The sequence below is a fragment of the Falco punctatus genome (assembly GCF_963210335.1).
Source record: "Falco punctatus genome assembly, chromosome: 8".
In the NCBI taxonomy this organism is placed as follows: Eukaryota; Metazoa; Chordata; class Aves; order Falconiformes; family Falconidae; genus Falco; species Falco punctatus.
The window spans coordinates 35,605,980-35,632,780 of NC_137588.1; the positions used below are offsets into that span (position 1 = coordinate 35,605,980).

Below are 26,801 nucleotides of genomic sequence, written 5' to 3' on the forward strand. Positions count from 1 at the left end.
TTGAACATCTCAAATTGTTTGTCTGGAACTCAAACTAAATTTAAAAACTAAGCATTAAATTTGAATAAATGTATAGCCAAATCAAAATATCTGATGGTTTTCTTTCTCCTTATAGTTAATTAAGAATTGTCACTGCTGTATTTTGGTAGGATCTTGTCAGTGAAATCAGTATTTGCGTTTCCTGATCTGACAGAACAGGAAAAGGATGTGGAACATTCTGTATAGGGGGGGGGGGAAAGACACAAAGATGTCTCAATCTTTACCACTCAGACTTCAGCCTATGTTGTACAGGATATTTGGCCAGAATATTAAAGCTACATTATTCCAATGAGTTCCTTAAAACATTTGTTTGGTTTTGTAAGTTCTCGTAAAAATGAACAGTTTCCTTCCCTGTGTTTCTCTTCATGAAATGCAGTTTCTTAATCAGCACTATTGATCTTCCAAGAACATGGTGAAATGCAGTATCATTCTCTTTATGCTTGGTACCTATTTGTGTTATGTAGCTACTTTTCTTTTACTAGACTGAAAAAGCATACAGGAAGAGAATGCTGCAAATGCTTCCAGTGTTTTTTCTACTCAAGCTAACAGCTATTATATGATAGATAAAATCAACCAGTTCTGAATACTTAGTGTGATTTTTTTTTTAAAAGCCTGTAATCAAGTTAAATTAATATGTTATGGTTATACTTTAAAATAAAATATTAGATTGTTATTTTGAGTGGATATTTTCTGGGATACAAGCTGAGTTTACTTATAAATCAGTTCTAAAATAATATTTTTCTTTGTTTTGATATCGTAACTTCTCTTGAAAGAGAAAGATAAACTATACTCTTTATAGATAAGATAGTAATCTGTCATTCTTGTTGGGATACTTTCCCAGATTTTTTCAGTAGCTTGGCAGTCATATGTTCAAGAAATTGGATAATCGGTAAAATAAAACCTTCTGACTTATAATGATGTGAGAAATGAAATTGAATTGCATGAGTGTTTGGCAAAGCAATTTGACATATGTCTGAATCTGGATCTCAGTGGTTTGAGACTTCTGGGGAGGTTTATCAATCTCACTTTATGGCCCCAGACATTAAATCTTTGTGAAATCTTTGGTTTAGTTTCTTAAGTGACTCTTCTTGGGTTCTGGTTTGATAACGTTATAGGACTACACGTGATTCCTTTGAGAAACTTTCACCTAACGTGTATTACCAAAATTTACACCAAGGTAAGTTAAAGAATATTTGAGGGAACAAGGAAGAGCTTCAGCTGGACAGTGATTAATGTTTTGGTTTCTTTTCTGGAGTCCATTATAAATTGCTGCTAACTAGCAGCTGAGGTGAAGTATAATACCCAACAGAAGTTTGGAATTTTAGTTCACTAATTGATCCATGCTGGCTTCTGAGTGTCCAGTGACTGAGGAGTTGGTGCAACACTGTTCGTACATTACCAGCAGTGGTGCAGTGTGCCACTGGCCTATAGTGAAAAGAATGGATTTTTGTAATGATGTAATGAGAATTTAACTGCAGTGGGTAAAGTTCAGTACTGTTGTAAAAGGCATATTGCAGTTCACTTAAGCTCTTTTTGAGTTGATGCTGTTTAAACCTCTGGCTCTGTATATTGAAAGTAGTACAATGAGGCCCAAGTGTACACTTAAACTTTCCTTTGAGGGCTGTACTGGCTGATACAGAGCAAAAGCTTGTAACAGGTTTAACTTCTGTTCAGCTTCTATTAAAGTCTTTGTACCTTGATTCATTTCCTGATGTAGTAGTTTCTACATGTACTGGTTGCATAGCTTATGCCTTGTGTAATGTTACAGAAGAATGCCAGTATTGATTAAGATACTTAAAATGTGTATAAGAACGCTTATATACTGGGATATTGGCATGCATGTGGCCTGATCTAGAGCAAAGAAGATGGTGAATCTTAAAAAGGAAAAAAAGATTCCTTTCAAAAAAGCGGAGCTTGAAAAATAGTATTATAATTTAAATATATGGGGAAAACTGTTCTACATAGATTTTGCATTTCTTAGATCTAAAAAGGAGGGTTAGGTGGAGATCTGAAGAATCTTAATTTCTCATAATTTGGGGTTAAAACAAACAAAGGTAAATTAGCAGAGGGCTTTTTTGCCTACATTTGAAGACAGGGTTTCTACATCTCATGTATTTGCACAACTGATTTTTTCCCCATCTGCCATTAGTACTCTGTTTTGTTAGAACTGTCTTGGTCTCTATTCAGACTGTTCCTGTCTCAATTCTTGTTCTACCCTGAAGTATTGTTCCTATTGGATATGGCAAACTTTAATTCTGTTGCCCAACTGATAATCTGGTACTTCAGGATATGGTGTTCAAAATACTCTGTGTAACTTGTTGGCTTTATCACACTGTTCTATAATTTGTAGTACCTTATGCTAATCAAACGTTCTGTGTGCTGATCAGAGAATTAACACCAGCATTTGGTGGTGCTTCTGTATGGGAATGTCATTGGTCTTCCTGGTCTTCACCAAGGCTGCAATTAGATAAAATTTGTGCCCTCATTGCCAACCTCTACCATTTCCTATCACTGCATTTACATGGCAGTGGGGTGAACTGGCTGACAAACTCTGGTGGCTGGAAGTGGCTTTCTGACATTTGGCAGCTCATGTTTCAAAATTACATCCCCTAGCTGTCTTCACCTTTTAGCTGTATAGGCTGGGGAAGGGGAGGTTGGAAAGAGATAAAAATGCTGCTTTCAATGACAGTGATGGTTTGGGGTGTTTGAACATCAACCTAATTTAAAAGATTGTGTTCTTATTACTTGTTAAAATCTTAGTTCAATAGAGGGTTAATATTGGTTAGAGGTCTGTCCAGTATGTCAGATGACCCCAGTTTTATCTAGCAAATGAATGTGTTGGGGGTTTTTTTGGTGGGTTTTTGTGTGTGTGTGTGTTTGTGGTGGTTTTTTTGTTTGGGTTTGTTTTTTTTTCCCCAAAAAAGACTTACTCTCTATAAATACTATACATTTTTATGTTTGTCTATTCAAATTAAAAAAAAAAAAACAACCGAATCAAATCATCCTTCTCAGCTTATAAATTCCTGATAAAAACTCAGATTTCATGCTATTGATTTTGAATGTGTATTATGAAAGGATTTTTTTAATGAAGGTGTACTCTTGCCCTTTCACAAGTTAGAGTATTTTTAAATATGTCACCCACCTACCTTATTCTTTAAATAACTAGAATTTGACATTTCATTAAAAAGGCTGCTGATGCAGCATTTTAGTTTGGCAGGAAATACTCCAGGCACCTTACAGTGCTCAACATGTCCACCTTCCCTGTACTATGGGGATCAAGCCTACTGCTCAGGATAAAAATGTTTGTCCAGGCTGCAAAAATGCAGGATTAAGACTGTTTGTTTATTTATTTTGTACTGACCAGCCTTGTTATCTTTGTGTTTGACAAATGGAGGAGGAAATCTGTCAAATGTTATTAGCATACTTTTTTTCTTTTTTTTTTTTTTTTTTTTGTTAATATATTCTCACTTGGCTTGTGTCTGTGATAAATAGAAGTGTGATCTGGTCAACTGCTGAGAGTTTCCAGTTTATTACAGTGTTAAGGTCATTATTTCCTTATTAAAAAATTGTTCAGGATATCACATGAAGTACACCAGTGTTTGAGTTGTAAAACTGATTTTAAAAAAAATAATTAAAAAAAAGTGGTGAAGTGTTAGAAATTCTCCAGAATACTGGGTAACAGGTTTCAGGGGTTTGGTCATACTTTTCTTACCATCTTTGCGTGTGTCTGTCTCATTTCTTCCTTATTTTGTATAACGTGAAGCATGTTCTCTTGGTCATTGCTACTTACTTACTGCAATTACCGCTACTTCTGCTGTTTCACATTGGAAAAGACTGAAGGGCTAGTCATGTTGTGCTCTCTTTTCATTTGGCCTTCAGGAGCTATGCAGGCAGCGTATGTGTTTCTGTTGTGCTTAGCACTGGAAGCAGCCTTCCACCAGACTGTAAAGATTTTAGTGAATGTAATCTCATATTCAGCTATCTCTCAATTCTAAGTATGCTTATTTGGGGTTTGTTTTTTTTTTTTTGGTGGTGGTGGTCAAGCTGAATTTCATTTGTATGAGGAGTGTCCTCTGGTGTGCTTGGAAAAAAGCAAAATCTTCTTAATCCAGACTTCTGAATGGCTTTTGCCTTTTTTCTTCAAACATCTCATCTTCAAGCATGAGATTTCACCATATGACTTGAAAATTTTCACACACATTACACTTAAGCTTTACCTTGTGCATTCAGTCCCATCCCCCCAAATGTACTTCTGAGATTTCTTTCTCGTGTTTGCGTAACCTGTTTCTTCATTAAATTATTTAGGAAATGTCCTTATTTACTGAACATGTTGGCATCTAGAATTGCACTAAAACAAAACTCCTCATCCCACCCATCCACCCAACAAACCTGGATGGATTTTTTTCTTGTACAATTAAGTTGAAGTTCATGAAGTCTCTGAACGGTGCATGTGCAGCTGTGCTGAATCTTTGTTATAATCAGCTAATAATAGATAAAAGATGAGCTAGAACCTTTCTGTTGGATTGCTTACCACCTAATTATCAAAACAGATGATTTCAAGCAAGGACTGCATGCCTTCAGAAGGCCAGTTGATCCTGCATCTTTTTCTTTGTCACATGAATAACTCTTTTAACACAGATCCTCTTGTCTTTTTTTCTGATATGGCTTTTTCAGCTAACTTCAAGCAACTGTCTGTAATGATTAAGGCCATTTTTACTGAAGGTCTGACTCTGCCCATGTTGCACAAGCTTTGGATCTACTGAAAATACAAGTAGCACATTGAAGAGATGAGTAATCATCAGGTGTCTTGTAGTTTGTCAGGACCTGCAGATTTTTTTCCCTGGGAGTTATTTATACCAGAATTGACTTCATATTTTTTCTAATATATTCAATATGATATTGCAGTAACATATTTGGCTTCATTATTTTAAGTGTTTGTATAGGAATCTCTTCTAAGGCTATCATTATAGCTCCCCAAAAAGCAAGTCAGGATAAACGAATGAAAATATTATGGAGAAAATGTAAGTTTGCTACTTTAAATTGTCTCGGTGGTGTGTTAGAACGTAGGAAGGCTGAGCAGAGCAAGCCATCAAATAGATCTGAACTTAGACAACTTATAAAGCATTGTCTTCTGAAATTTCTGGTAAATCTATACTGGCTATTGTGTTTTCATAATTAATCTGCTGCTTTTGTAAGCTGGCTTCTTTAAGTCCCTCTTTGAACTTTCACTGTATACAGTTTTTTGCGTGTCTAATGTGGAATTGTGAATGTTGTAGTAGCTAGATACAGCCACGAAGCTGTGAAACCAAGTTGGGTTTGCTTTTTAGTTTTTAAACTAAATGAAGGAAAAATCCTTCAGATTCTAAAGAATCTTACAGTATGATAGGTAGAGGAAGATCTGGTGGTAGTGTTGATGAAGTTATTCTTAAGGAGTCATTAAATTAACTGGTTGGGTACTGCTCTTTAAGGTAAAGCAGACTGGAGTATGAAGAGCAGGAACAACACAGTTGATGGGAGGGAGGTTAGCAGTTAAACGAAACCTTACCTATGGGAAAAACAGCTTAGTTGCTCAACATTGTTTTCCCCCCCTCTAATTAGAGATACTGTTACGACTCTGCATGCACGTGGCTCAAATGCAGGTTTATCTACTTTCTGCAGTGGAACACAGGTGTAGGTCAGTAGGCTAAAATACAATACAGTGGTAGGATAGTCTTATGTTGGATCCTCGTGGTTGTAGTTTACAAAGTGAATAGACAGCTCTGGTTGTTGACATGTGCTAAGATAATGCCTGAAATAGTTTTCTGCAGGTTATCTGTCAAATCCTGGCTGTTACAAAGAGAAATAAATGTAGTCCAATGATGATACAGAGTTTGAAAGAGAAAGGCTTTTTGTACCAATTTATCTTCTAAAGATATTTGCCAGCACATTTCCCCAGTGAGTAGAAAGGAATGACTATTTTCATAATGTTAGAAAATCTCTTCCTCTGTGTCTCTGCCTGTCTTTTTCTTTTTATTAGCTAGGACTAAACAGTAAAGAAATCCATTCAGCTGTGGTAGTATCAGCATAGTGGTCTCTCTTTTCCTCTCTGCTGGTACTACACTACTGTTTCAAGACCATTCAAATTCTACTCAGAGCTGTAAGTGACCTTTTTGAAAGCCCTATATGCATTTATATTAGCTGCTGGACTGTAGTAATTGTCAGATGGATTGTCTGAAAGTAGATATTTTTTTTTGTTGGTACATATTTATAGATGAGTATTTATATCTTAAGAGGTGTGGGTTTATTTCATATCTTGTGCCTTTACGTAGCTAACATTAACCTGGTTCTAGGAACATACTGCCTGATGCAGACCACAAGAATGGATGCTGAACCTGCCCTGGAGATTCAGAAGAAAATCAGCAAGTAGAAATCATTCCACCGGGCTTGCACCTTGGATACAAAGTCTATTCTTTAAGAGCTTTTCATCTAATTAGACACTAGGTAGAGTGTATGGTATACTGCAACCAAATGTCATCCTTGCCACTAATGGATGTTCCTTTTGAGGCAAGCTTTCTGTCACTGTATTTGTCCTGAGAAGTCTCCTATCTTTCCCATGTTAGTTCAAAATAGTTTTCACTGTAACCATTCTGGAGATGGACAGTATTGTCTATTGGATTTCCTTTCTGATTCTGGGAACCATTTGGATTTAGGACGCTAATGAGTTTTGCAGTAGGACATGTTCTACTATAGATGTTGGCTACAGTTTAGGGTGCAGCTATAATGTAAAGATGTGATTTAGATTGTAATCATAGCAGCTGATCTTCAGCTGTCAATGGCACCAATTGTCATAACTGGAGGTATTTTTTAGAGCTTTTTTTTGTGTGTGTGTGTTGTGGGAAGGAGGAGGGAGGCCGTGATGCTTACATTTAAATTGCTTATAATGCATTTGTATTGTTGGAACACTAAAGAACTAACTTAATAACTAAGCTAATGTGCTTGAATGGCCCATGGAACTCCATGACTTAATTGCCTTGTAAATCTTGTTCTCGTGATTCAGGTATTTAACAAATATATGGATACTTCATTATATGTGTGGAGTGTTTTCAAAGTATATTAATCTCTGTCTAGTGTGTGAAAGAGCTTTTAGTTGGTACACTGCAAGATTTTCTGCTAGAAGGGACCTATTTTTTTCCCCTCTTCTTCCATCCGTACAACTGAACAACATCTAGACTGGCTTCTGCTGCAGTGTCAAGGAGACTTGTTAATGTTAAGTTTTATGTGCCCTTTTAGAAAATACTTACTGAAGTGGATCTGGTTTTGCCTTTTTTTGGAAAACCATTTGATTTAATGGCAAGATGTCAGTTTATATGTGTAATCTACGAACTGACTTGTGCTCCCAGCCATGGAGGGAGAGAAGCTCAATGTATATGGTTGAGAACATGCTAATGAGCATGCATAGTGGAATTCCAGGACTGATGAAAATTTAAGAGGGTAACAGGTATTAAACATAGATACGTATCTTTAGATTTTATAATCCTAATCCTTGTACAGTTCAGACAAGTGCAAAATTACCTCACCAGATTGTCTTTTTTTTTTTTTTTTTTGTTAATTTGAGAAGATGGAGGGGACAGTATTACTTAAACTGAGAAAGTTCAGAGAACTATGGTAGGCAGGTGATAACCCTCTGATGTGGTTCAGACTGAAAAACATAAGATTAAGTCCATGGCAAGGCAAATATAATCTCATTTTATAGTTATATAAGACTGTGTAAAGTGGGTCATCAGTGCTTGGGAAAACACTCCTTCATTTTTTAGGCTTTTTTTTTAACATACCAAATAAGGTGGGGGTTTTTCTCTTCCCCTTCCCACACCAGAAGGAACACTTTCCTCTAAGGACACAGATAGGATGAAGCTAAATATATCACTTGTCTGTTCTTCACCGTGTTGCTTCAGTGGTAATCACTTGTTTGAGATTTACCTTCAGAGATTCTGCCTGACATATGGTGATGTGCATAATGAATATATGCAAACATAGAGCAATTTAAAATTCATTCTTTATTGCATTTGGTTTTGGTTTACAAATTGCTATAACAATTAAAGAGATTTTGTAAACATTAATCTATGCACTTCTGGGAAATTTCACCTTAATTCTTCTATTATTTGTGTGAGATGGAGGGAAAAAAAAGTGTAAGACCCTGCTTGAGAGTTGGAGTTCTTTTGTTTTCTAGTTTCAAATGTCATATAGGGAGGCTTAAGTTCCTCTTCTTTGAAAGTACCACCCTTTTCAGGGGAGGAGAGGAAGCTGATAGAGTTTGAGAGCAGTGACCTGTATTAGGCTATTTCAGATTTTTGGTTGATGTGTGTGTGTTTGGGTTTTTTTTCTGAAGCTCCAGCTAGAAGAATTTGAAGAAGGCCACACTGGGGAAAGAGGAGTGTGAGCGCATGCTTCTGTAGGAGAACAAGGCCTGAGAGATAACAGCTACAGAGGGATTTTAGGCAGAAAGGGAATGGCTTTTTCAGCAGCCCTTTAGAACTGAGAGATACAAAGGGAAGTGCACCTAAGTGTCCTCTAGACATCTGAAAATGTAGACATCAAAAAGTTCATTGTCCCTCAAACTCTTTTTTTTATATTATGTTTTAGGTAATTGGGAAAAGAACTGAAATGTTCACCTTCCCATTCATAGTGTGAACCATGCAATGGTGAGGAAAAAGAGCATGCTGCTGTAAATAATGTTCAGACTGTAGCTCTTCCTTTGATGCTCCTGGCTCTGTCAGAATTGGTATAATTGGTTGCCAGGAATGGGAGTTTTGTCCAAAAAATCCAGCTTGCAACTTCTGATGATTGAGATAATTGACTTTCTATTCGGTAGCTAAGTTCTATTAATCCAGCTTCTAGTTCATCCTGTATTTAAATTCTTTATAGAAGTTGCCACTAATTTTTTTCAGTTTGTGCTGAAAACTGCATGTTGGCAAATAAACAGGTAGCCATTAAAATACACATCAAAAGAGCATCCATTCAAGCTTTATGCAGAGCCTTTGATCAAGTACTTGATAGTAAGTCCTGATGTTGGTATGCTGAGCCAGAGGATGGTAGAAAAGATTCCTTCAATCTTGATGGAGGGGCTGGTTTATACTGTCTGAACTGTGTTAATCAAAATAGCCAAACCAGCTTTGTATTTGAAAGAGCAAATTACCCAACTTGGACTGAAATGTCTAGGATTACTCAGGTTAATTCCATGTGAGGAGGCAGTGACTTCTGGTTTAAGTCTCCTGGCAGAGATGGATCCAGAATAGCTCATGGCCTCAGCTTGTCACACTCTGAAATTTAAGCTGTGAATTGCATGTTGTATATGATTCACATTTATCAAATCACAAAACTGTTTTCTCCTTCACTCTTTCCACTATTTTGACTTCACTGCAATAGCTTCTGTTACCAAAAATGGCTCCTGGTAAGCACGAGCACTTTTTGTTTTCTAAATTCTTCATCATCAGGAAGAGTCTGAAGAATTTGCTTATACTGTATTGGGAAGTAAGAAGAAAGAGATGAAGAACTGAACGAGTGAAAAACACTAATGGTTCCTTAATACTAGCTGTGCTGTAGAATATTGGGGGGTGTGGAGAAAGGGAAAAGAAGGGATAAAAGCATATGCTAATTTGAGCTGAAGAAGTTGAGGTCGTTCCATAGTCAATACAGAGGGTGAGGCTTTTGGGGCTGCTGCTTGGAATCACTCCATAGAAGGGAGAGAAGGGCGAAGCTAAACAGCTCTTTGCTACTAAAAGATACAATTTCTCCTTTTTGTTTTCACCAGCTGTGATACACACCTGACCCATCTGTTAGACAGCTTGGTTTACTAAACAAGTAGAAAGCTAACATAAGAAAAAGGCTTTATTTGTTTTCATGGTATGAATCAGCTTGTCCAGGGATCTGTTGATTTGGCATCTCTAGCACAAAGGAGGGTGTGAGAGTAAGTGGCTCAGAGCAGGATGAGGAGTGTGGACTGAGATTAACGGCCCCCGGCTGTGAGCTCTTGGCTTGGCTTAGCTGTCTTCTGTGGCTGGACCCTCTCGTGGGTCTCGAGGCCTCTGAGGGCCCCAGCTGTCTTCACTGACTATGGAGGGACACAATGAACTGCAACTTCCCCTTGTGCTGTGGTGGCAACAGTGGCTGATGTTGTCATCTTTGAACATTACCTTTTCCTTCCCCTTCTTTCACCCTCTGTAGTCTTGATTTTAATTTTTTTTATTTGAAATCAGGAGACATGCTAGTCTTAGAAAATCTTTATACCTTGTTAGGTATTAAGTCGATAACCAAATGATGGGGGGGGCGGTTTCTGTGGCATAAAAAAGGCTAACTTTTAACTTCTCATTTGTTTCGGTAGTGCCACTGCTATCTGTGTCGTTAGATACATCTGTGCTACTGATGCTGCAGATTTTTTTTGTAAGCAAATCCTTAAAAGGAAGGAGTATCCAGAATTTTTGCTTTAAGGCTATGCTAAAGAAGAATGCACTTAAGATACACTGCTGAGTGACAGAGTCCTGTCACACCTGTAGCAGTGTCAGAGTTCAGTGCCAAGCCTAGTGAAGCTGCCTTTCACTTGTATCACATCTGGGTTCTTTGCATTTTGGCAAGCAGTCAAAAACTGATTTAGCCGTTTACAGGAATTAAGCATTGCACTCAGACATCGTAACTCAAAAGACTGTGTCCAGTGTATGGTGTGAAATTAATCAAAAGGAATGAAAATTAATGACCTGCTGTGGTGCCATCCATCAGGATATCGCTCAGCAGGTGTGAAATTAACTCGCCTTGACTGTGGATTAAATTTAACGGCATGACGTAAAACTACAGAAACTGTTTCTGTTATTACTAGGGAGCAAGCAAGTGTTTTTAAAGATTCCAGCTTAATGAACTGCTTACGCCATACAGTGGATAGCCCCATGACCATTTAACAGCATGAGTTTAGATTATGTTCCCTAAGAAGATCAAGTATTACAGTATCAGTAAAAATTGTTAAAAAGGCAGGCCACAGAAATGCAGTTTTAATTTCTATAATTACTGTGCACCAGATGGTGGACATATACTTTTTTCCAACATAAGTACTTCAGCTCAAATGTAAGCAGTTGTGATCTTTATTTACAATTCATTGGTTTTTATCCTAGGTGACCAAAATTTCTTTATTATGGCCTATTATGGTGACCTTCAAAGAAATATGTAGGTAAAACTTCACTACTGTTTGCTGTAGTGACAAAAAAGCCTTTACCCCACCTCCCCCCCCCCCATCTTAATTATGAGGATAACAAAGCTACCTACTAATGTTAACTACCCACTAAACATTAACTACCTGCTAACTTTATTTTGGAATAAGTATCTAATGTTAGATTATGTACTTAAAGCATTTGGTAAATCCTAGTTAATTTAAACATTGGTTCTGAAAGAGCAGTACTACAAAGATGCAAAATACATTACAGGTTATCAACAGCTCAAGAGAAATGAGGAGGATGAAGAAAATGTATTTCCCAATTTGAGTCTAAAGATCTTTGTATTCTGCCAACTATTTTCTTCTTCTGTCCCATTGTATTTCCTTATGTGTATGTGCTTTTTCCTCTATAGTTGCCCTGATAATTATTTTTTCAATTTTTTTAAATGGATCATTTATCACTCTTATGGAAGCTTCCCTTGACGACTTAGTTCTTTGTGGATTTTTACTGAATATACCTTGAATATGCTCCTCTAAAATGTTCGGAGTCATCTCAGTCCTTTTTAGCACTCCTGATGTTTTTGCCCTTGGCAGAAAATAGTTGTGTGTGGTTTTTCTCGTCTCTTACCCCGAGTCTTCCTTGTAAATTCTGAATATGCATTTCCAAGAACTAAGGAAGTTGCACGTTTGTGATTAGGAGGAAGACTTAGTTGTAACTTGCACAGTAGTTTTCTTTGAAGTAGGGCTGGCACACGTCCATTAATATCTTTGCAGGATAAGACGTCCATGGCATATCGGCACATACTTGATTAGCTGGTCTTTGTAAATGGATCAATTTGACCTCTTATTAAGGATTATTTGTCCTTTGTAAAAGAAGTACTTTTTTGTTTAAGTATTGCTGATGAAAAAGCTGTTAGAGTAAGAGAAGGTCTGATTAATGCTTCACAGTTGTGGTAACACAGTTCTTTGGAGTTTGTGTCAAAAGGCAATTCTGACATTAAAGTTTAGTAAAATTGTGTTTATTCATAAAAAATATGATGTAATTGCTGAGAAATGTTAGGATTGTTTTAGAGTTATCCCACTCAGTTGCCGTGCCACTGGCAGTACTTTCTTCAAGGGTAAACCCATAAGCAGTAGATCTAGGATCACAGGATCTGCACTGTTCTGGAGCTTAAATGAAGAGCTCTGTAGTCCTGAAAAATATTCATTTGGGTACAGCTGACAAGACACTTTAGAGGTTTCTTCTTTCTCTGAAGAGAAACATCAGTCTCAGTACCCGTTTCAAAATAAGGAGGTAAGTCATGGAGGCCTAATGCTTTATAATGCTACAAGCATTAATAATGTGGGTCAAGCTTTTAACAGTGAACAACGGTTAGATGATTACTAGAACATATTTCAGCTGGAGCTTTGGGCTGCTTCCTTTTCCTGCATTAGAAAATTAATATTTTAATATGACTGTCTGAACAAACTTGCTCTTAAAGCTTAGATTGTAACATGATGCTCTTGCAGCCTTGCCTATACTGAAATCAACTCTTGGGACACTGGGCTCAGTTGCTTGCCTGCAATTTGAGTTTTACATTACTGGGTTTATTTAATTGTACTCCTGCCTGTTTCTTGTTGATGGCTTTTATAGTTGCCTAAGCTTTTACATTAATTTGTAGCCCTGGGGGAGGTGCAGAGAGAAGAGGGAAAGAGGTAAGTTTAACACTTTCTGTGGAATTTCTCTGGTTTTTGAAGAGTGAAAAGTGAAAGGCCAAGCCAGGAGTGCTGTGGAAGCAAGAGAATTGAACTGTCCTGGCAAGTTTTTTTGTCAGTCCATTTTGCCAGGAAGAAGGCCTTGCACATCTTGTTTCCGTGACAGGCTATGGAAATTGGGTCACACAGCTCTTCGTTGTACCTTGCATTCAAACTGAGTTTGTGTTGGCTATTTTTGCCATTTGCTTTATCCTCTCATATCTATAATATCTTACCATGAGGAAGCATGAAGGTGATTATGATGTCTTCACAGCAATCTTTTGTTTTGTATGCAGCACTACTGGATTGTGGTATGAAGAGAACTCTGTTTTCTCTACATTGTCTGTAACAAGAATATGCAGAATTGGTCTGTCAGCGTGCTCAGGGTTAAGCAGTGTGATGTTAAATGCCTAGAAGTATGGGTTCCTGAGGAGATATATGGATTTCTCTTGATCCAGAATGACTAAGGACTGCAGCTGAAATTAGCAGATAGTCCATTGTAAGCAAGTTGATCCAAGGGAGAAAAAAAAAAAGGAACAGTGTCAAACAAAACCCCTGCTTGTTCAGTGTGATTTGCACAACAGATACTGACCCAAATAGGAGAAGGGGAACTGTCTCTTCTGGTTACATCCTATGTTTACAGATGGTTTGTTCATGTTCCAGGTTATGCTGACAACACTTTAGTTTCTGAGGACCTCAGAGCACATGAGGAAAGAGAGCTTGTGTCTGCTAGCAAGGATGAGGCGGTAGCCACTGTTTAAATCATCAGGTAGGGTTTTTTCTTTTTTTGTGGTTCTTTATTGAGGAGTGAAGATTTTGTTTGGCTTTTCTTATGACATTTTCTGTATTTTCTCAAACTGCAGTCAATAAATGTCCCTTCCCAAAGGAATTGCCAGTCTGTAGACTTGTGATTGTTACTGTAACTCAGCCAAGGAGAGATAGAAACTTGTTATATAACAAGTAAAAAATGATGATATTTAATAAGAGGTTCGTTTTGCATGGCAAAAAAAAATATTGTTTAATTAGCAATCAAACCACTTACTTTGCCCTCTAGTTCATTATGTGTTAAGTAGTTTTATGCCACTGATTCATATAGCTCATTACAACTCATAAATGTCACCTTAAAATTAGTCAAAATAAGAGTGTTAAAGTGTCTTGCTGACGTTAGTTATCCAGTTGGTTTGGTTTTGGTGACAAGTTTGTAGATAAAGTGTGAATTTTATAGTTGAAGATGTCGTAGAACTTGGATAGCATGCTGCTTCTCGTTATGGAAAGAGACAGCCTAAAAGCTGTAGCTGAGGCTTTTTTTCTGGTCATAACTAATACCTGCCTCTCCTTGTCAGCAGTGTCAGTCCATGTACTGCACCTAGTTTAAAAGCAATGGATGCAATGGTGATAATTGTTAGTAAGCTGGTGATGCCACTTCTGGGAACAAAGTAGCAATGATGTGCTTTCATTGACTCTGTGTTCTTTGCCCAGATGGCAGTCAGTCAAGATTTGGACCATAACAGTGTAAGCTGAAGTGGCCACTTCTTTAATAGTGCATTCTGATGCTTTCCAGATGCAAATTATTGTATTGTGCTCAAATATTTTACATGTAGGCAAGGTTCTGGAGTCTGCATTTTAGAAGACTCTTGACATTGTGAAACGGAAACCAGGCTATAGTACAGAAAGTGATTTGCATCAATCATTTAATCAGTTAATCAAACACTTGATAATTATCACTTGCTATTAAAATAAAATTTTATGACTTGATAATATAATAAAAAATCTCAGTACTTTACAGTAGCAGGTTGTAAGAATAATAAACAGATAATGTCTGTTGGTAGGTGACACTGGAAGATTTTATGCAGGGTATATGTTTTTGTAAATTCCAGTTAAGTTAGCAGGAGAACTCTTTGAGGCTAAACTTTCAGACTGATTTATTTTGACAGATTCAGGGTCCAGATCTCTTGATACATACAGTAGTGTCAGCTCCAGTTTCCACAGCCCTACAGATGTCAGTGATTTTTATATGGCTTCACATCAATAGATTTCAAAGATTTGGGGATGTTATATGCTGCTTATTATATTTTATATCTAGTAAATGGGGTATGGGAACATACAGGGATAGTCAGCCAGTGGCTGAGTCACATAATACATCACAAGTTCTAGTGTGCAGCTCATGTGTGAAACGAGGCTATAGATGTACAGAATTTAAAAATGAACAGCTTCTCTGGTCTTACTGGGATTGATGTAGGTAGGCTATGTCAAGCTGCTAGAAATCAGGCACAGAATTTGGTCAAGAAAGAAATTGTATTGTCAGATGTCAGTGTCAGAAGTACTGCTACCTGATCCCAGATAATTTTAAGGAAACTCTAAAGCAGTCTGGTAGGTAGCTTTTCTTTGTTTGCTTGACAGGGGGTACATTTAGAGATGTATGTTGTAAGTGACTGAAGATAAACTTTTTAATATGCCTTTTTTTTAAACTGTAACATTAAACTGGAATGTCACTTCTAGTTAGTCTCTGTTCAAAGACAGATCTCTGTTTTCAATAATTCATGTGGAAACTATGAAAGATTTAAAATGTGACAGCTCTGAAATAAGAAGATTGATGCTACTCTAGTGTGATCTGATTTGGATTCTGACCTAATTTCTTTTAGTTAGTGATTGGTATAGGACTCTGGGGGGTACATGGGTTTAGGACTTTTGGAGATTATTGGCTGATATTTTTAGGTTACGAGCTAATCCTGTTTAGGAATAGGATTTTCATCTGAAAACTGACAAGTCCTTAAATTCTTCCTGTTTTGCTTTAGAATGACGACTGGGAAGTGTACAGAAAAAGCAAAGGATTGTTTGCTTATTTCTAACTGTCGTCTGCTGTGGCTCCCTTCTACATGATGATTTTCTGTGTGCATGGGTTTAAAAATTGCTGGTTTTCTTTAATGCTTAAACAAAAGGAAAATCTTAAATTGAAGTTGTTAATTTTGCACACACTCTAAAAGAGGTTTTGAAGAGCATTGTGTACACGTTGCTCAAAAAATGTTTTGAGCCTTTCCTTTTGGATTTTTCTTATGTTGCCTTGTAGCTGTTTGCAAAGCGTTCAGACTATAGATAAACTAAGAAATGCAAATTCACAGTTCCATTTGCTTACTCAACAACTGTGTTTCATATATAAATGCTATCTTCCAGATGTTTTCTCTTTGGTAGTAGTTGTTTTCCTGTGCTTGTAACGTATGGCAGAGAGAACCTAGTTCTTCAATTATACATTTAGTGTGGGGTTGCCATCTACTTTGTGTGTTAACTTGGAAGGTAAGCATTTTGTCACCTGTTTCTACAGATTGAGCCCAGAATGCTTACCAGTCCTATGTATGAGGTCGTCTTTGTGAATTTTTATTAAACTTTACAAAAAATGTAAAGAAGCAGAAAGATAAAGGCCATTGCATCTTTAATGTTGGATTATAGCTCCTGTAGCTGTTTTGTTTCCTTTTTGTTGTACGTGTCTTGATGGGAAGAGAAGCCAAAGCAAGGTGGAGAAAAGAGAATTTGCACTAGAAGTGTAATGTGTATGAGTAACACTATGTGGTATTGAAAATACTGCTCAGACTGTGGTTGTTCTTGCTGGTTTGGCATGCTAATTATGAACAGGTTTAGCCCTTTTTAGTGAAAGGGCATATATTGGACCAAGCTTGATGTAAATTTCTGTGGGGCCTCCCCACCCCAAGACTTACTGCATCAAAAGAGGCCTTACGTTACATACTTTGTATACTGAAATCTCTTCTATTGCTGTTACACAGCAAATTCCCATGATGGCTTGGTGAGGTCATCATCTCATTGGTAATGGGGACTGAAGTGAAAGGGAGGGGAGTAGGAGGATGTCGCATTTACATGGGCGATGTTATGCCTTACATGACATCCCTGCCTCCTAGCACACACAGTTATAATCATACTCTTGTCTCCTGAAAGCAGAAAAGGCTGCATTTCTGTGGGCAGTGTTAACAGTGAGAGAGCAACTAACTCCCAATAGTTCTCCCACACAAGTCAAGGCAGATTTTGCAGTGCTGCAGATTGGTGTGGGTTTTATCCCCTGTCCCCCCCCTTCCATACCAACTCTTAAAGTGTTATTTATGGTGATTTCGAGGAAGAAACTGATTCTGCTATCCCTCATCAAACAGCAATTGGGATGGATGGAGTATTAGCTCTCACTAAGGTTTCCTATGCTTCCTTCGGTCCTTCAGAACTGCCTTAACAACTGTCCATATCTACTTCCTTATCATCTTCCTTTTCCTTCCTCTTTCCTCTCCAGTTTGTGTATATCACTTGTGGGTTTTTATTTGCTCCTGCTATATAGAAATAAATAATATTAAATATTTGCAGAACTTGATTGATTTGTGAAAGTTTTCTAAATCTGAAAAAGCTGAAGCTGTAGAGAATTGGCAGACTGATTTAATTATCTGTATGCAGCTGATCTGAATATTGCATAAACCACACAGAGCTTCAGCTTTCTGCTCTTTACTTACCTGGTTTAGATATACTGGCAGTGTTCACATGGAAAGAAGCTGTGCTGCCCAGGTAACCAAGTTGTTTGGATTTTTTTTTTTATTTCTTTTAATTGCACAACTCAGATTGTGAGGCATGAAAAGGAGGCTGTTTATGGGAATAGTTTTGGCTTAATTTATATGTGTATATAAAGCACATTCATTACACTGGGGAGACTTCTATCTGTTTTAAGAGCTGCTAGTCAAGTTCTCCTCATTTCCAGCATATTCCTGAAAAGTCCATATTTGTACGGATACTTGGGAACAGACGTTTTAAAGTAGAATTTTGAAGTTCTTAAAAGTCAACACAGGAAAACCAGAATCCTTCTCTGAGAATGAAAGTACTACTGAAAAAAGACAATGGGAAGATGGCTCATCTTCCCATAGAAAGGGACCTGAAATAAGGCAACAGAATATAGTACATCTAAGGTTAAATATGAGACTTGACCAAATTTGTCTTTAATTGCTTAGGATGAAAGTAGATGCTTTTCACATGCTTAATGATACTAATAATTGATAATAATGAAAAATAAATGTGCCATGTATTTTGGGGCTGTCTGGAAACAGAATGGGCTTTGTAGTACCCTGCATAAAATTTCATTGATAAAATGCTGTAATTGTAGAAAGCTGTTGAGTGGAGTGATGTCTATAACTATCCTTTCTTTCATACTGGAGATGCAGTTCTTTCAATGCAGTTTTGAAAGACTTGTGTCATTTACTTGGCTTAATCCAGCCAATTTTTATGGCCAAAATACATTTACTTGCATCTGACACTTGATAAAAGTTGGGTTGATGAAGGGATGCTTGTTGCTTGGAAAAAAAAATGCAAGATTTTAATGGCTTTTTCTAGTAAAATGTGCAAGAATTGTGGTATTGGCTCTAAAATTCTTTATCTGTATGGGTTGTTAGTAAAAGCCAACTGTAAACCAAATAAGATGCTTGGAATAGATTTGAAGCATGAAACTTATTCATTCACTGAAGTTTTAGTAAGCCTTTAAAAGTCCGTACAGTATATGAGCTTGATACATTGGACTGTGTCTCCAGTGTGTATATTCTCGCTTGGTTGATGTTTGCTGCTGGTGTTACTGAGTCTAGTTACATAGAGGCTAATATTGATGCTGTTCTTGGGTATTTACAGTCATGTTAAATAATTACCACTTAGAGCAAATCAAGGCTTCTGATGTGGGCTTATGGTGAGCAGCATTAAAGTACCTATTGTTTTTTAAAGTACTTTCACAGTTAATGACACAGTTGAAGCTGTAAATTGTCCTCCAACCCTGAGTCATTTTATGCTTAGCATTGCACCCTGTAGTGTATTTCAGTAACATTTCAGTGTAAGGCTAGTATTTGGCTTTTCACAGGTGATGCTGTGCTAGCAGAAATATTAATAAATTGTTTCCACAATGTTAATGGGTACTTCTAGAACATCCATGTTCATGATGCCATTTTGGATGGTGTGGCTGGTTTGAAGTGTTGAGGTTTGAGTGGTTTTCAAGTCTGTCAAAGTGAGTTGCCTTACTTTGGACTGGAGGGGTTATACCTGTTAAGGGACTGGAGCATCTGGCATGGGAGGAGAGGCTGAGAGAGCTGTGTCTGTTCAGCCTTGGAGAAGGGAAGCTTTGGGGGAATCTTATTAATGCTTCTAAATCTCAGGTTGGAGAGTGTAAAGAAAACAGGGCCAGACTCTTCAGTGGTGCTCCATGACATGACAGATGCTTTAAGGTAATTTTTTTAGAGTTAAATTTGAATGTAAAAGCTATCATAAAGAGCATCAGTCCTCTAAACATTTTTGTGTATTCCAAATACATCCCAGCATGTCTGAGTCTGTGAGTACCATCACAAACTTAATAGTATTTTTATGAATTGAACTTAATTAAATAATTAAATTAATCCCTCACAAAGCCAGATAACAACTTTATGGCACTGGAAAAAAACATGTGATCTAAATCTCAAACCAGAACACAGATAAAAATCCTTGTTATAGTTTCATATTAAATCTTAGATATAATGAATGTGTGTTGCATGGGATTTATGTAATCATTAAGTGGCTCAGTGTATCATTAAACTAAGACAATTAAATGCTTAAAAGGGGCAAAGGGACAGAAAGGCTAAACTGTCATTTTAAGAAAGATGCGAAATCCTTCACTGTCAAAAATTATCTTTTCTGTAAATTACTACTTAACAGATGTTTGAAAACAAGCACTCTTGCTGTGGTGAGAAACACTTTGTCCATCTTCAGCCAAATGAATGAGCTTTTTAAAAAGTCCAGAAGAGTTAATTTTTCTTTCTAATCTAATAAAAAAAAAAGTCTTGCTCAGTCACTGTAACAATGGGTCATTAGCAGGCATTGCAGTAGGAGTTTAAGGATGTTGGAGGGAGTCAGACATAATGCTGAAAATACACATGTAAAGAAAGAGATGCTGCTTTTGGGTCATACTTTTTCCTCTGCTGTTGAGAAGTAGAATATAGCTAATGATCTTTTATAAAAAGAGGCTGAAGTGCATTCAGTGGTGAGTTTTTCTTCTCAAGTGTTATCAGTGTAATCACTCAGTGTATTGTGTTTTATTCTCCTAACTGAAACTGCTATTTTCATTACTTAACAAAAGATGCGTGAGTGGAGATGATTTTTATAATAGACTTTATTTTCTCATTACTGTAAACAAATGCACTTTTTAAAGTTGAGTAGCATTATTAAGATGGATTTCTGAATGATGGAAATTATTCCTTCTTAAATTGCTGCAAGCCATGATAATTTTTCTTTTTTTTCTTTCTTTTTTTTTTCTTTTTTTTTTTTTTATTTAAACTTTAAAAAATGCTATAATCCTTTTCCTTAGACCAGCTTCTAACTATTTTGGACCACATCTAATACTTGGTACCAGTTATACTTCTTTTTCTTTCTTCCTGTCCCTGAACACCCAGCATTAGTAATTCCTTATTCAAGATCAAATGAATTATTGGAAAAAGAACAGATTAATTTTTCATGCTACAACAGAAATCAGCTGTGCATATACTTAATTATTTTTAAGTAGTCCAGCAATAAATCTGTTTACCTTCAAAACAGTGTTTTGCACTTCTGGGTAGCTTACTAGTTTTTTTAATATCCTTTGATGGAATGTACTGAAGTGGTTGCGGATGGCTTTCATCTTAGTGGGTTATGGGTAGCTGATCTGCTAATTTAATGAACCAGAAGAGTAAGACTGGCCTACTGTGGTCACAGGTGTATTGGTTGGAGTGCAACAGAGCACCTGTGAGCTCTGACCCCTCATACTAACTAAGTCTGTGACTGCCCTGTTTATCGGGGTTGATGGCAGTAAGGGGTAATGGTATTTTGCAATTGCTTACCAAGGTTGTATGGCTAGCTAATACTCTGATCACACAGACTAGATTCATATCCAAACAGTGTCGGTAGCACTGTGTCCTCTTGATGTCTTTGGGAGCTCTTGCAACTTCTTCAAAGTGAAAGCAGCCTCTTTCACCTAACATGCGAGCAGTCAAGTCATCTCTTCACTTCTGATTCTCTGGTGTCTGTAAAGAAGGCTAATCTTGGTGCAGTTCCTCTGGAGGCTCACTGTAGCATGCATCCAACCCTGAGTAGTCCTGTCAGAGAACTTGCCAGGATAATCATAGAATCTCTTAGGTTGGAAAAGGCCCTTAAGACCATCAAGTCCAAGCACTAACCTAACACTGCCAAATCCACCACTAAAACATGTCCCTGAAGTGCCGCATCTACACTTCTTTTTGAATACCTCCAGGGATGGTGCCTGAGCAGCCTGGTCCAATGCTTGACAACCCTTTTAGTAATAACCCATTAACCTGCTTCTACTGTTAACTAAATCTGCTTCAGTTTGCAAAGGGTAAAGTATTTTTTAAAGTTCGTTGTCTTATCTTGTTCTTCTTATCTTGACTGCAACCTGTGTCAGATCCCTTGGGGCTGTCATTGTCACTGTGTGGCGTCAGCTGTGCAATGCTAATGAGTTTCAAGAAAACACAACAGCAGTCTGCCTCCTGCAGCCCTTGCAAGGTCTTTATCAGTCTTGTCCAGTTTTCAAGGCCAAGTTCCTCAATCATGTTAATTGTAGAAATAGCTACATATTCTCCTGCAGAGGCAGCTTACTAGCATTTTGGTGAAAAGTCCTGGCTGTAATATCTGTATTTTAGTGAATTTATTAAGAGTCTGCAAGACTTGAGGAAGTTATAACACTGTTAGGTCTTCAGGTTTGAGTGAGTGACTCAGGCAAACTTTTACTGAGCTAAGTGGTGACAAAAATTTGCAGTGTTCCTGAAGTATGCTGTCCCATCTGCCCATGGGTTAAATGAGTCCTGTCCTAAAAGGTCAGTCTGTCCTGCCTGTGAGCCACATTTTTAATCCATCTGTTAATATGAATGTTCTGAAGGTGATGCCAAGAAGGAATTTACTAAATATATACACTTTTAATGGCAATAGATAGTCCTTGAACTGATAATTTTCCTGAATACCAGAATTAAACAGCTTTTGACCACCCTCTGAAAGGACAAGTGATGGAAAATGACTTCCTATGACTTTCATCACACATATTTCCTTTCTCCTCAGATTCTTCTTCATTCATTTGGGATATTAGTCTGTATTAGAACTATTTTTGCATTCATACATACGTATATATATTAGTTTGTTATGGATGTATTTATATTCGTAACATATAAAATATGTAACTATAAAAATATCCTAAATACATGTGGAAAACTGATACAATATAAAAAGTAGAGCAGCAGACAATGCTTTCTTGTTATGAGGATGATTTGGTATATGTAAAGCTTAAAATATGGATCCCCTCATGATCTGCTTAACATGGAAAAACTGAGTAGTAGTTGAAAAGGTGACTTTCAGTAATAGTTCTTAAATCTCAAGAAAGGTTTTCTTACTCTTATGAATTCTTGAGCTACAACTGTGATTTAACTTGACTTTCCAAATGTAGCAAGTATAATGTACCAAATCCTAAACATTTTTTTTTTTATGTACTTTTTTACTGTTGGTACAGTACGATGGGGTGGGGAGAATGGGAGGGGCAGAAAAAGCTGCTGTTGAAAAATTCACACCTCACCGCTACTCTTTTATAAATTGCTGTTGGTATTCCTCTCTCCACGTGTGAGCCTGAGGTCCAGGCTTGTGGTTTGAACTATAAACAGAGATGAGATACTTTTATACAGGAATAAATGTGCACAGATGGAGATAATCAGAAGTGACTTCAATGTGTAGGCTTTGTTAGAGGTGCCAAAAGCCCACAATACCAAGTTGATGTTGATGAGGACTACAGGTGTGAAGTATGATCAGACAGTCCTTAGAATCTAATTTGTAGTCGGTGTTCAGACACCTACAGGAGTACTCAGGAGTGCCTCATTAAGTGCAGTGGGAGTTGTGTAGTTGGGTGTGTTCATAAATCTCTTAGACACCTCTTTGCATCTTTATCTTTAAAATTCTTGATTTTCCCTGTGCTGTTGACAGTTGCCGTAACTAAAGGCAATTTTTTTTTTAGGGCTTGCCTTATAGTTCTCAGTTAACTGTAAAAATTACTAATATTGTGGGCTAAAGGGTAGAAACAACAAAAACTTTCAAGGACAGTACTTTGCATAACACGAAGGATTTCTGTGGAATTCTTTAACCTATTTGATACATTAAAATTCAGGAAAAGGGCCTGAGTTTTAAAATTTTTAATGACAAATCAAAAAGAGCCCTTTTTAAAACAAAAAACCCAACCCAAACCAAAACCCACTTCTGTAGTTACACCTCTGAGACATCTATTCTTTGAAGCTTAGAAGACAAAAATATTTTAGAATCTGTTAATGAATTCTGAGCATTTTTTATTGATAGTCATCTGGCATGACTGACAAAAAAACCCTTATTTTGTGTGTTACTTCCATTTAAGGCACACTTCTGTAGTAAAGGGAACTGTTGGTGTTGGCAGAGATTCAGAATTCGTTCTCGTTCTGTAATAGCCATAGTGATTAAATGTGGATAGTACTGTAGGGTTTTTTTATTTAATTAAAAACTGTAAATGAGTTGGGTTTTTTTGCAATGACATATTATTGCATGTAATTCCTATATTGTGCAGTAAACCTCTATTAAGCTAATAAACTTCGTGTTTTTGAAACCGTTTTGATCTCCATTCGCAGTCTTTCCTAGCGGCAGTGTCAGTCTTCTTGCGAATTCAAATGTAAGGACATAAAAAAAAAAAAAAAGCCTCTGTTTTGCGGAGTTTTGACATACTTTCTGTGAGGTATGGCCCTTTTCATCCTGTCACATAAATGTTTTAACAGGCAAACACCCCTCCCCCCTCTTTCTAATCTCAGTTTAGTGTAACGTGATTTTTCTCTGGTTTTCACAAGTGTGGCCTTGCTGTGCTGATAGCTCTCTTTAAGTTCTGTATTTTCCTGATGTGCTAGTTTGACTGTGTTCCCTTCACCCATCCTTCCTTCCACTCCTAGTCTCCCCACTGAAATGTAATCTTCTTGTCTTTACTTTCACTGTGTCCCCATTCTATTCAGCAATGAGGGCTTGCTTCCTACCTCCACCTGGGCCATGTGCTTGCCAGTGTAAGGTGTTCCTATCAGATACAGACTCTGTAAAGTGTCTTTGGGCTTTCTCCCTTGTTCCTTCATAACACAGGTAGGAATTCTCCCTTTAATCTCCTCAAAATTACTTCACTGTTCTCTTCAGATCTCTTCTGAACACTCAACTCTGCTGTGATGTCTACAGGAAAAAAAGGAAATGAGGCTCCCAGTCTCGTTAGCACTACTTCCTAAGGTTTGTTACTTTGCGTTTCCAGTCCATCTGCTCATTCTTATCATGTTTTTGCATGGCTTGGCAGCTGGGCAGGAGACGTATCTTTGGTACTGTCATATGACAAGCCAAAGTCTCCTAATCTATACGTAGGATTTAATTTAATGGAAATAGTAGTCTGGAGGGCAAGGTGTAACTCTAAAAATCCCATGTGTGCAATATAACATGTTCATTTGTATACTCCAGTGAAATCCAACCACTTGGCTAGGAGATAGCTGTTGTGGTTATTTCTTTTTTTGTTTTTCTTTTGTTTTGTTTTGTGGGTTTTTTTGTTCTACAAGCTATAATGTATTGTACAGTTTGATAGATTTAGGTACCTAGAATTTACCTTTGCAGACAGAAAAATACATATAAGAATTGCAACTTGTAAAAAATACAGCCAGGATTGTGGAGGTTTTGCAGTTCACAGGAATCACATTTTATTTGTGTATCATCTTTTTGCATATATGTGTTACTTGAGTTTTGTACCGTGTCCTTTCATCTTGTATATTGATTCAAAACCTCTTAACTGTTTAGCCTTTAATAGTACTGTTAGATAAACTAGTTTCTCCTTCCTCCTGCTTTATGGGAAGCTTAGGTCAGATGGAGATGAATGGATTATCTGTTTTACTGGAATTTGTAACCAGCCTTATCTTCTGACAGAGTTTATTATTCTTTTAGTTTCTTTTCATTCTGTTTTTGTGTAAGTGGTACATAAGATTATGTGATCTCTTGAAACCTAGGGTTTGCTGCTTTTTCTTCCTTGCCTCAGTTCAGTCTTTTTTTTTTCTTCTTTTGGATTTGATTTTGTTTTGTTTTATCCATTCCCGTTTAATTGCTTTTCTTGAAAAATTACACAACAGGTATTTAATTTAATACTCTTTCCAAACCTGATCTTCTGAAACTTTGATGTCATATTGAAATAAAAAAAATCAGTGGAGGAGGAAGAATAGGAAATGTTAGTGAATATATTTTTATTTAAAATAAATTGAATACAGTGGATGACTTTTTTCATAGTTATGCAACACTAAGATTAAAAATGCATTCTTGTCAAGGTTCTTAAATAAAAATTGTGGGATGTCTTGACACATTTCTCTTTTTCAAAGGGAAAAATTATTTGCTCTTGTTCTTTGAAAACGGGTTTCTTGGAGTTTTCTGTGGTGTGGGGAGGTTTTTTGTTAGTGGCTTCACTGACACTTCTCTAAGGCTTGCTGGTTTGCACGTTTCATCTCCCTGATGTTTATTTGCTTGCAGTGCTTGCAGCGTCACTTCAGTTTTGCTCATGAAACTTCTTAGGCATTTATCCTTTACCCACTGCTTGTGTTAGATCTTTGTTATATTTGGTTCCTATTTGCTTGTTGAGAATTGCCTCAGAGATGACTGGCCTTAGGTGGAGAATGAAATGTTTTTAAGGAAGTTTTACATCTGGTATGTTGTAATTCTCAAAACCTAATAATGAGAGTTACCATTAGTCTTTTTAGAGACTGATGCTATATCAGATTTTGTCCTCTGCTTTGAGAGCAGGTATAAAAAACCCAAAAATTCAAGTAATAATTCTCCCTATCACCTCAAAAGACTAAAATGTCAACTGAAGTGGGCAAAGGCGTACTTACCTATTTCTGCATTGCCATGTAGAGGGGAAAAAAACCAACTTTTTGAAAAGTGAGGTTTCATCCTGTTTTAACTGGAAAATATCAAGGAACTAGGCCATAATATGATGGAGGCACAGTGCTTTTAGTAGTATAAAACAACTGAAGGGTTACTATATACAAACTGGTAGGTAGACAACACTGGTAGGAGACTTCAAGGCATCAGGGACAAATGTTTCTACCAGTGCTATTCATAACGTTTGCCTTCAATGCTTTATTTACATGCTTCCCCATCCCTTCTGTGGCACCTTACTGCTGTGGGGAGTGGGGCTGTGGAGAAGGTGGTCTAACACTAGAGGGTTTCTTCTGTGTGGGTCAGCAGGGAAGCGATCATGAGAGAGCATGGGGGCGTGCTAGGAAAATGCAGATGATACATGCTGGTTGGTGGTGTCACCATGTTGCTTGAAAGGTCATGAAATGAATGGAGGAAGAACACTGAACCTCCCATCACTAAACCTTTTAGCTGAGGGTTTTTTTTCTGTTTCTTCCCTGGCTGCAGAACCTGAGTGGAGGTATAAGGGTTTATTTGAGTACTGTTTTTCTCCTTTGCAATTTAAATTTAACATACATGGTGGTCCTCCAAGTATTGGGAAATAGAAGCCATTCAGACTTGCCAGTCCAGATTTTTCTGCTGTACTGCAAACTGAATGAGGCTAGTAATGGACATTATGGTTTTTTACATTACCTAGGTTGAGAACTAGGTACGAAAACATTTATTTGGGTATACATGCAGTCCCTTGCTCTGTCATTAACTGGAGCAACTATTACAAGTGAAACTCTACCTGTGTTGGAGCCTGATAAGTCATACCTTCTTGACTTCAGTGATCTCTGGTTTGCAGTCATAAATCGCAATGAGCTGCTGCAGTCAGTGCACTGAGTACTGTGCAGGTTGCAAG

The 26,801-nt window shown here is 37.2% G+C and overlaps 1 protein-coding gene across 2 annotated transcripts in view; it reads left to right on the forward strand.

Moving 5' to 3' along the window:
* The window catches only part of MGAT5 (alpha-1,6-mannosylglycoprotein 6-beta-N-acetylglucosaminyltransferase), a 131,918-nt gene that overhangs the window by 7,033 nt on the left and 98,084 nt on the right, over window positions 1–26,801 (forward strand). The window contains exon 2 of one of the 2 annotated variants that reach the window (XM_080399659.1): window positions 13,610–13,715. The exons of the other annotated variant lie outside the window; for it this stretch is intronic. The gene's annotated coding sequence lies outside the window, so the exon portion shown is untranslated. The remainder of the gene's footprint in view (window positions 1–13,609; window positions 13,716–26,801) is intronic. 2 annotated transcript variants of the gene reach the window in all.